The sequence below is a fragment of the Cricetulus griseus genome, chromosome 5, assembly GCF_003668045.3.
Source record: "Cricetulus griseus strain 17A/GY chromosome 5, alternate assembly CriGri-PICRH-1.0, whole genome shotgun sequence".
In the NCBI taxonomy this organism is placed as follows: Eukaryota; Metazoa; Chordata; class Mammalia; order Rodentia; family Cricetidae; genus Cricetulus; species Cricetulus griseus.
The window spans coordinates 32,212,008-32,219,809 of record NC_048598.1 but is presented as its reverse complement, the minus strand read 5'-3'; positions in this window follow the sequence as shown (position 1 = coordinate 32,219,809).

The following is a 7,802-nucleotide window of genomic DNA, read 5'->3' as shown; positions in this document are numbered from 1 at the left end:
AAAATAGCCTCAAAAGTCCTTCAGTGAGCCAGTGAGATGGATCATTGAGTAAAGGCAATTGACACCAAGACTGAAGACCTGAGTTTGATCCCTGGGATCCACATAGTCGAAGGAAAGAACTGACTTCTGCAAATTGCCCTCTAAACATCCACAAGCATGCTGTGGCATGAACACACACATACATAAACACACACGCATACACACACACACACACACACACACACACACACACACACACACACTATTTTTTTTAAACCATGGATGCCAACTCACTGATTTACTATTAGGACATAGTTGCTGCCTAAATGTTTTTACTCCCTTCTACATCTTGAGGTTTACTTGTAGAGGAAGAATGTCTTTCTCCTTACTCTTCTCTCCACTGTTCTCCAAAGACTCACACACAGGGTATCTACTAGTGAATATAAAGTCCAATTCAAAGTCTATTCTGGTATAATGCATTTTTTGGTGCTGGGGCAGAGCTGCCTGAGAAATGCAGCTTCAACAACATAAAAGGAAAGAAAAAAACCATGTTGCCAATACCTCACCCCCCTGTGAACAGCACGATTGACTATTCTTCTCAAAGTGTCTGCTAGAGCCACCCTGCTTCACAACGCAGGCACAAGCCCTGCAGGAATATTGAACACTTAAGGTACAACAGGTCCTTGTTCTAAGTGCAGTAAGATACATACCAGATTCCAAAAACTTAGGATGGTAACTGAAGAAAACTATCACACTGGTCATTTTATGTGTACTGTATTCCAAAAGATAATCTAATTAGAGAAAATATTATAGCAACACTCCTCTTAAATAAGATTTAGGATTATATGATGTGTACAAGAGTCATAAAATTGATTTAGTAGATTACAACTTGTATTTTTTTAAAGAAGGACAGAATAAATAGATGGGAATTGAATTATAACATTTAGTTAAGGTAAGACTTGCTCTATGAAACTTTGGTTTCAATTAATAATATATATGTATTTATACATATATAATATTTATATACCAGAAAGTAAAAATATGTTAGTATATCACAAAGATAGTGTATTTTTACAACCAGTAGAGTAAAGGTATTTGAACATGCTTTTTCTAAATTATGTGTGATGGGGCAAGGCTTCCTTACATCAGTATGTTCTCACATAAAGCAAAAGGCTATGATTTGTGTCTAACCAGGGAGATGGAAAGAAAAGCCAGGTTAATGCTGTAGGCTTTCAAATTCAGCCCACAGAAAATATGCAGCTTCTCCTGGGGTTGCACTAAATAGCAGCAGAGCTGCTCTTTTCTATCTTTTAATCCATCTATGAGTCACAAACTTACAGAGGCCTGTTCAGGAAGCAGCTACAGCACCAATGTCCAACCTAACCAAGCACCTACTGGAGCCCTGGTAGATGAACAAATCAGGGAGCCAACACCACATCCCAGCATCAAATTGCTCAGTGAGCATCTCATAAGCGAATTAGACAGTGGGTTGCTGATTTTATCCAGTGAGATGTTTTTCTTCCTTCAGCTCATCCCTGCATGGCAGGAAACATTCCTCTGCAGACTATTCATGATTTTACAGCCGCAAGTTCCCTGTCCCTCAAGGTAATTATATTAGAAAAATAAGATGGCTGCACCTTTCTGGAGGCCGTGTCTTTCTCACTGATCACAACAAGCTCTCAGGGTAGCTTCCTTTGGAGAGGCAAAGGCCCTGTTCCTCGTTGATGTAAGACCCAGCAGCACTGTGCTGAATCGTGATTAAATAACCCCTGCCTTACAGGGGCAGGGACCAAGGCCATCTAAGACAGTGGCCTGACCTTCCCCTGTTGATGCAAGGCCACAGAAGTCATGGCTGCCTGCATCATGACACCTACTTGCCCTCAACATTGCCTTGGAACTTTTAATAGTGCAGCTCTCTGTTTCTAGGCACAAATCTATACTGATGCTACACTTTACAAATTTGAGTGCAGAGGCAGTAGGCAATGCATGGAGAGAAGGAAGGCAAACGAAGCTCTTTACTCTAGCTGCCATCATTGTCACTGGGGGATGTTTTCATAGTTTGTAAGAACGCTTCTCCAGGAACTGACATCATGGGTTTTAGCCAAAGCCAATTATATTTCCATGACCTGAGATGTTTATATTGAGCATGCCTGGTAGCAAAAGCTCATTCACCTTGAGTCCCACAGAGTACATGAAAGGACCTTGCTGGATGGGCTCCAAGAGTTTTAAGAGAACATATTTTATGGTAGACCCTTAGTTAAATGCTTAATTCCCACCATATATTAAATGCTTCAAATAAGCACTCGAGATGAATGTTATGATTACTTCCATGTTGGAGATTAGGAAACTGAGGATGCAAAAATTTATTGTTTGCAATTTCAAAACAGGAAAATATTTTTTAAAAAGGAAAAATACATCATTTGCACACAACTATGCAGCCAACATGATTGGAGTAGACTTCAGGCCTGTGCAATCCCCAAGCCTCAAAACTATGGCAGTATCATGTTCCTCGCTTCAAGTATTTTTTTATAAAAATTTTCAAATATTTTCATTTTAAATTAAATGTAATTACATTCCCCCTTCTCTTTCCTCTATCCAATTCCTCCCATTTCCCTATTTGCTCCCTCTCAAATTCATGAGTACTTTTTTCTTCGATTGTTTTTGTTACATAAATGCACTTATGTGTGTGTGTGTGTAAATATACAAATACAACCTTCTCAGTCTGTTTACTGTTTTTGTATGTATATGATTTCTGGGCTGATTATTTGGTGTTGGATAACCAATTAGGGGGCTCATCCTTGGGAAGACTATTTCTCCCTCTCTCAGGAGTCACTAGTTGTTTGTAGTTCTTTGTCTAGGGCTGGAGCCCTGTGACAGTTCTGTCTTCCATGTTAGCAGGAGTTGATTATAGATATGTTGTTGGAGGATGGGCTTCCCTTAATCACTTGTTCTCTGCATTTTGACCAGTTGTGATTTTCTGTAATGGTCTTCCATGATGAGGGGTGAGAGCTACAATTGTCTGTGGGTATAAGAATAAATATTTGTATGTCTATGTTCTCTTCTAAGATCCATGGCCATACTAGCTCCAGGTAGTTGGCTGGGTTCCCAGTACCAGGCATGATTCCCTACCTGTTGAGCAGGCCTTAAGAACAGTTAGACAGTTGTTGGTTACCATCCAAGATATGAGTGCCACTATTGCACCTATAGGATTATTGTGACATTCTGGTCATTATTGTGGTTCACAGGTGTCATAACTAGGTAGGACTATTGGTTGCTTCCCTCCTTGTTCAGTTTGCACAGAACCTTCTGGCACTTTGGAAGCTAATCCTCAGAGGGGAGGCTTTCAGATTCCAGCTCATACCCTTTGTATCTGCCCTCTGCCCTTGCAACCTCCCCTGCCCAAATAAAATAAAATTTAAGAGGAAATATATAGGAAAAGTCAATCTCATCATGGAAGCTGTATTGTGACTCAGTGAGTCATGCAGTAAACTCATTTGTCCATGTAGCTTTACTTGCAAATGTTCATTGCAAGGAGTCATTGGTCTGGTTTGAGACCTCTGGCTTCTGCTACACTGCCTATGCTTAGCCCTCACTGGGCCTCCTCTTGGGTATTCTGTTGTTGTCCTGTGTGATGGAGATCCTGCTGCTTTGGGTCTGCAGGACTGGCCCCTTCATGTGCTCCAACAGCTCATAGATGGTGTGGATATTGGGGAGGGGTAGTTGCAGGGTTGGCCAGCAACCCCCCCCCCCAGCTTTCCCCTGTCTTTACCACCAGGGTGAGCTCTCCAGCATTGACCTGGCTGGTTTACCTTTGTAGCAATGAGCATGGGGTGGGGCCAGTTCTCCTGCTTCCACATCCTCAAGGTCGATTTTCCCACATCTACACCTTCAGGGCCAGCTCTACTATGTCACCCAGGTGTGGTATAGGGGCCACTGTCCCGAGTGCTACCACTGATGAGAGGCAGGAACAGTGCTCCTGCTCTTCTGACCTCAGGGTTATGTCTCCCTCCTGCTTCAGGCATTGACTGTGAGTAGGGGGGTTGGGAAACATTCCTCTGTCACCTATGCCACCACATGACAGAAGAGTAATAGGGACAGCTCTCCCATGCTCACAACTTCAGGGCTGACTCACCCACACCTCTGCCAACAGGGTTGGCTCTATTGCACTGCCCAGGTGAGATGCAGGGCCTGCTTTCCCTCCCCCACCCCTGTTGGTGGGGATTGTTTGTCTAATCAGATTTTTTCCTTTAACAACATATGTACACTGATTCTACTTTATGCCTTTAGTGCCTTGATCTGACTCCCAGGGCCTACAGTGTTACTGTAGTTTGCCTGGCATGCACATGCCTTGAACCCCTTGACTTGTAGGGTTTCCATACTGGTTCTCTCGGTGTACTGTCTCTTCTTTTAGTTCTGGTCCTCCAGGCATTAATCCAGCTCCCTGAATATTAATTGATTCTGGCTTCACCTTCGATTTACTACATTGTTGTCTCATGCCATTTTCTGTGGATATAATAAATTCAAGATGAGAAATTTATATAGGATAAAAGTTTACTTGGCTAACAGTGACGGTGGCTAGGAAATCCAAGAGCAGTGCTCAGACATCTGCCAGCCTTTGCTGCAAGCCTCTTACTGCATCATCACACAGGTATCTCAGGAAATAAGTTAGTGTTGCCTCTCTTCCTAGTCTTAAAAGTCACCACTACAATCATGGGAACCCCATCCCTATGAGCCCATCTAATACTAAAATTCCCAAAGCCCTACTTCCATGCTAATGTGGGGATTGAATTTTAAAAGTGTGAACTATAGGTGATCAAACTGTCATCCAGCTTGGGGCAAACTCATGGCACTGAATCCTGATGCTTCCCCTCTAAGGCCCTATGTGCAATTGCTAGAGCTGAGAGAACAGCTTCAACTACTGGTGCTTCATGGCTTCCCTTTTCAAGGATCACAGAGCCATAGAACCAGTGCATAATTTAAGGATCCTTGGAACTCCTAAGGGATTATGGTCTTGATCTACACTCTCATCAGTCCCACTTGGGAAGGAGCGTCGACTGTTCCCTGAGGGTTGTCGATCATCTTCGTGAAACAGTGTTCCTTCACTTGTGGGTCAAGAAGCATCGCCACAAGTGCCACCAAGGGATTTGTCACATAAAGTTACCCAAGTCTCCTCAGTTCTGCTCAGTGCTATGATTAATTTAGCAGACAGTGATGACTCACTCATCCCCTTGCACAGTCTCCAACGGTGGCGCTGAGAGGAGGAGGAGGAAAGATGACTCCACAGCTGGATGTCCCAGAATGAACCTCTGATGCACAGCTCAATGGAGAGCACGTGCTCTTTCATTTTTGTCTGTTAACAGCTGGTCTCACCTTGCAATCAATGACATGTCCCACCATAGATCATGCAATAAAATACCTCCATATGCATTTGACTCCCCATAGAAGTAATTCCTACTTCACAGTTATGGAAATTGAGATTCAAAGTAGTCATATGACTGACTACCCAAACTCACGAAGCTAATGAACAGACATGACAGAAGACACTGTGTCTCCAAAGCAGTGTGTCCTCCCCACCAGACAATGTGTCTCCAAAACCTCCCCTTGGAGGGAAGTATCCGCAACCATCCAGCAGACTACAGCCTCCATCAAATCCAAGAACAAAGATGACAGAGCTCACTCCTTAATTTCTGAGAAGCAGCAAGTCAATCAATGGAAGACTGATAGGGTTGGGTAATCAGAGAAAAGAACCTTTCAGTGAGGATGGACATCTGATGGGTAAAGGCAATTACAAGGTGTGGACAGTCTGGCGGTTACCAAGGTCAATAATAAGCCTCGGTGTGGCTGGCAGCAGCAATCAAAACAAAAGTAAAGGAGGAAGGCCTGTAATCCCCGGAGTTGTCAGGGAGAGAGGCTGGATCAAGGTCTGTCTCACCCTAAGAGGCAACAGTGCCGATGGCTATCAGGACACTGTGTCCTGGTCTTCCCAGGTTACCCACACCTGGGAGCATCCCCCACCTGTATCCGTGCAGAGAGGAGCATGTTAGAAAGTTTAGAAATAGGAAAAACAAACTGGGGAGAACAGGCAGGATATTCCAGTAACTAAGTCTGACCGAAAATATATCATGTGCATTATGTATAAGAGAGGGGGTTGTGTGGGGGGAGGGGTATTATACATCTGACTTCAGGCTCTGTGCCAGATGCTGGGATAAAAGATACCTTGTTTATAACCTGCCCTCTAGGGAGTTTTTCTTCAGGGGAAACAAGCAACTGCAGATAGCTGCGATGATAAGTGTAGCAACAAGTTCTGCCAGAGTTCAGAAAGGGAATGAGTGTCACAATTACTTTTGTTTTTTTTCTTAAAAGACCATGTCCTAGTCCACTAGAGCATAGCTTGAGATTCAAAGACTTTAGAGTAAGGTGTGGAAATTTTAGCATCCACATCTGAGGGCTTTGTGATTTTTATAGACAAATCATTTAACTTCCAGTGCCTCAGTTTTTTCCAGCTGTTAAATTGGGACAGTAAAATGGTTTATACAATTGCTATGAGAATTAAATGAGCATATACACAAACTCTTGGACACAGCCTGATGTATTCCTAGACTAAGAGTGTGTCAATCAAAGAAAGCCCTCCCTGCCCTTCATAGCATAGTTCTTGGTGGGTATTGCAGGAGGGCCAAATGCACAGGCTTTGAATTCAGCAATTCTGTCTGATAGGTTTTCCTGGAAGGTGAGGAGGATTTTCCCTTCCTAAATCAAATGCAAAGCCAGCTACTATTCTGAAGGCTTCGGTCTTCTAGGAGAAGCCCAGTGATTTTATTATTTTAGAGAAAAGCAATAAATATTTATTGCTAACTTAATACTGTAGATCTATCTTGCAAATAAAAAGTTTGGATTATTCTAGGTACATTTGTAGATATAAGCAAATGGTGGTATAATATTCCAGAATAATCTAAGGACATATCACTGCCTATTTCATAATTATCTTCAAATACCATCCCTGATAAATAAAGCATGGAAAATTGTCAGAGTCATATTAGAAAATAGCTCACCTACTCTGAGCTTTCCATTTAGTGAATGAAGCCGATGCCTTGCTCAGTAGAGGGAATACTACTCTAATGATTTCCCAGCGGGAATCCTGTTTGACAATGCAAACAAGGATCTAAAGGATAGCTTTCCCCATTGCAAACTCCCAAGAAGGAGACATGCTTTGAGTTGTTGCTAGGGAAATCTGCAAGCCTCAGGGCATAGTTCCGGAACAAGAGTGTTGTTGAATAAATTCCTTAGTGAAAGACAGACAGACAGACAGACACACACACACACACAGAGAGAGAGAGAGAGAAAGAGAGAGAGAGAGAGAGAGAGAGAGAGAGAGAGAGAGAGAAGGCCGCCCTCTGCTCTGACAGTGTGCATGGGCCCAGCCACTCAATGCCTCTCTCACTGCCCAGGCACTACTGCACTATCAGTTCTGGGATTTAGAATCCATGCTAATAAGCCTCCTTCCCACCTCTACCTGAGAGAGCTGTTAAAGCATCTCAGTATCCTGACATGGGGAAAGCCAGGTCCGAAGTTGTCGGCATATATATTTAACTCAGAAAACACTTTGTTGCAGAGACAAAAACAAGTAAGATTGTGTTTTTGTTTATTTATTTTAATGTCACTATATTTTTCTAGTCTCCCTAAGAGGTAAACAACCTTATAAAAGATAGGGACTCCATTTCTTTTCAGACAGTGAATTTCTTAGGAACAGTGGAGATTGCCCTCAGAAAACTAGATTTCCTCAGTGGTAATCCTATGGCTTGTTATTCACAGGAATGAGCCTTCCT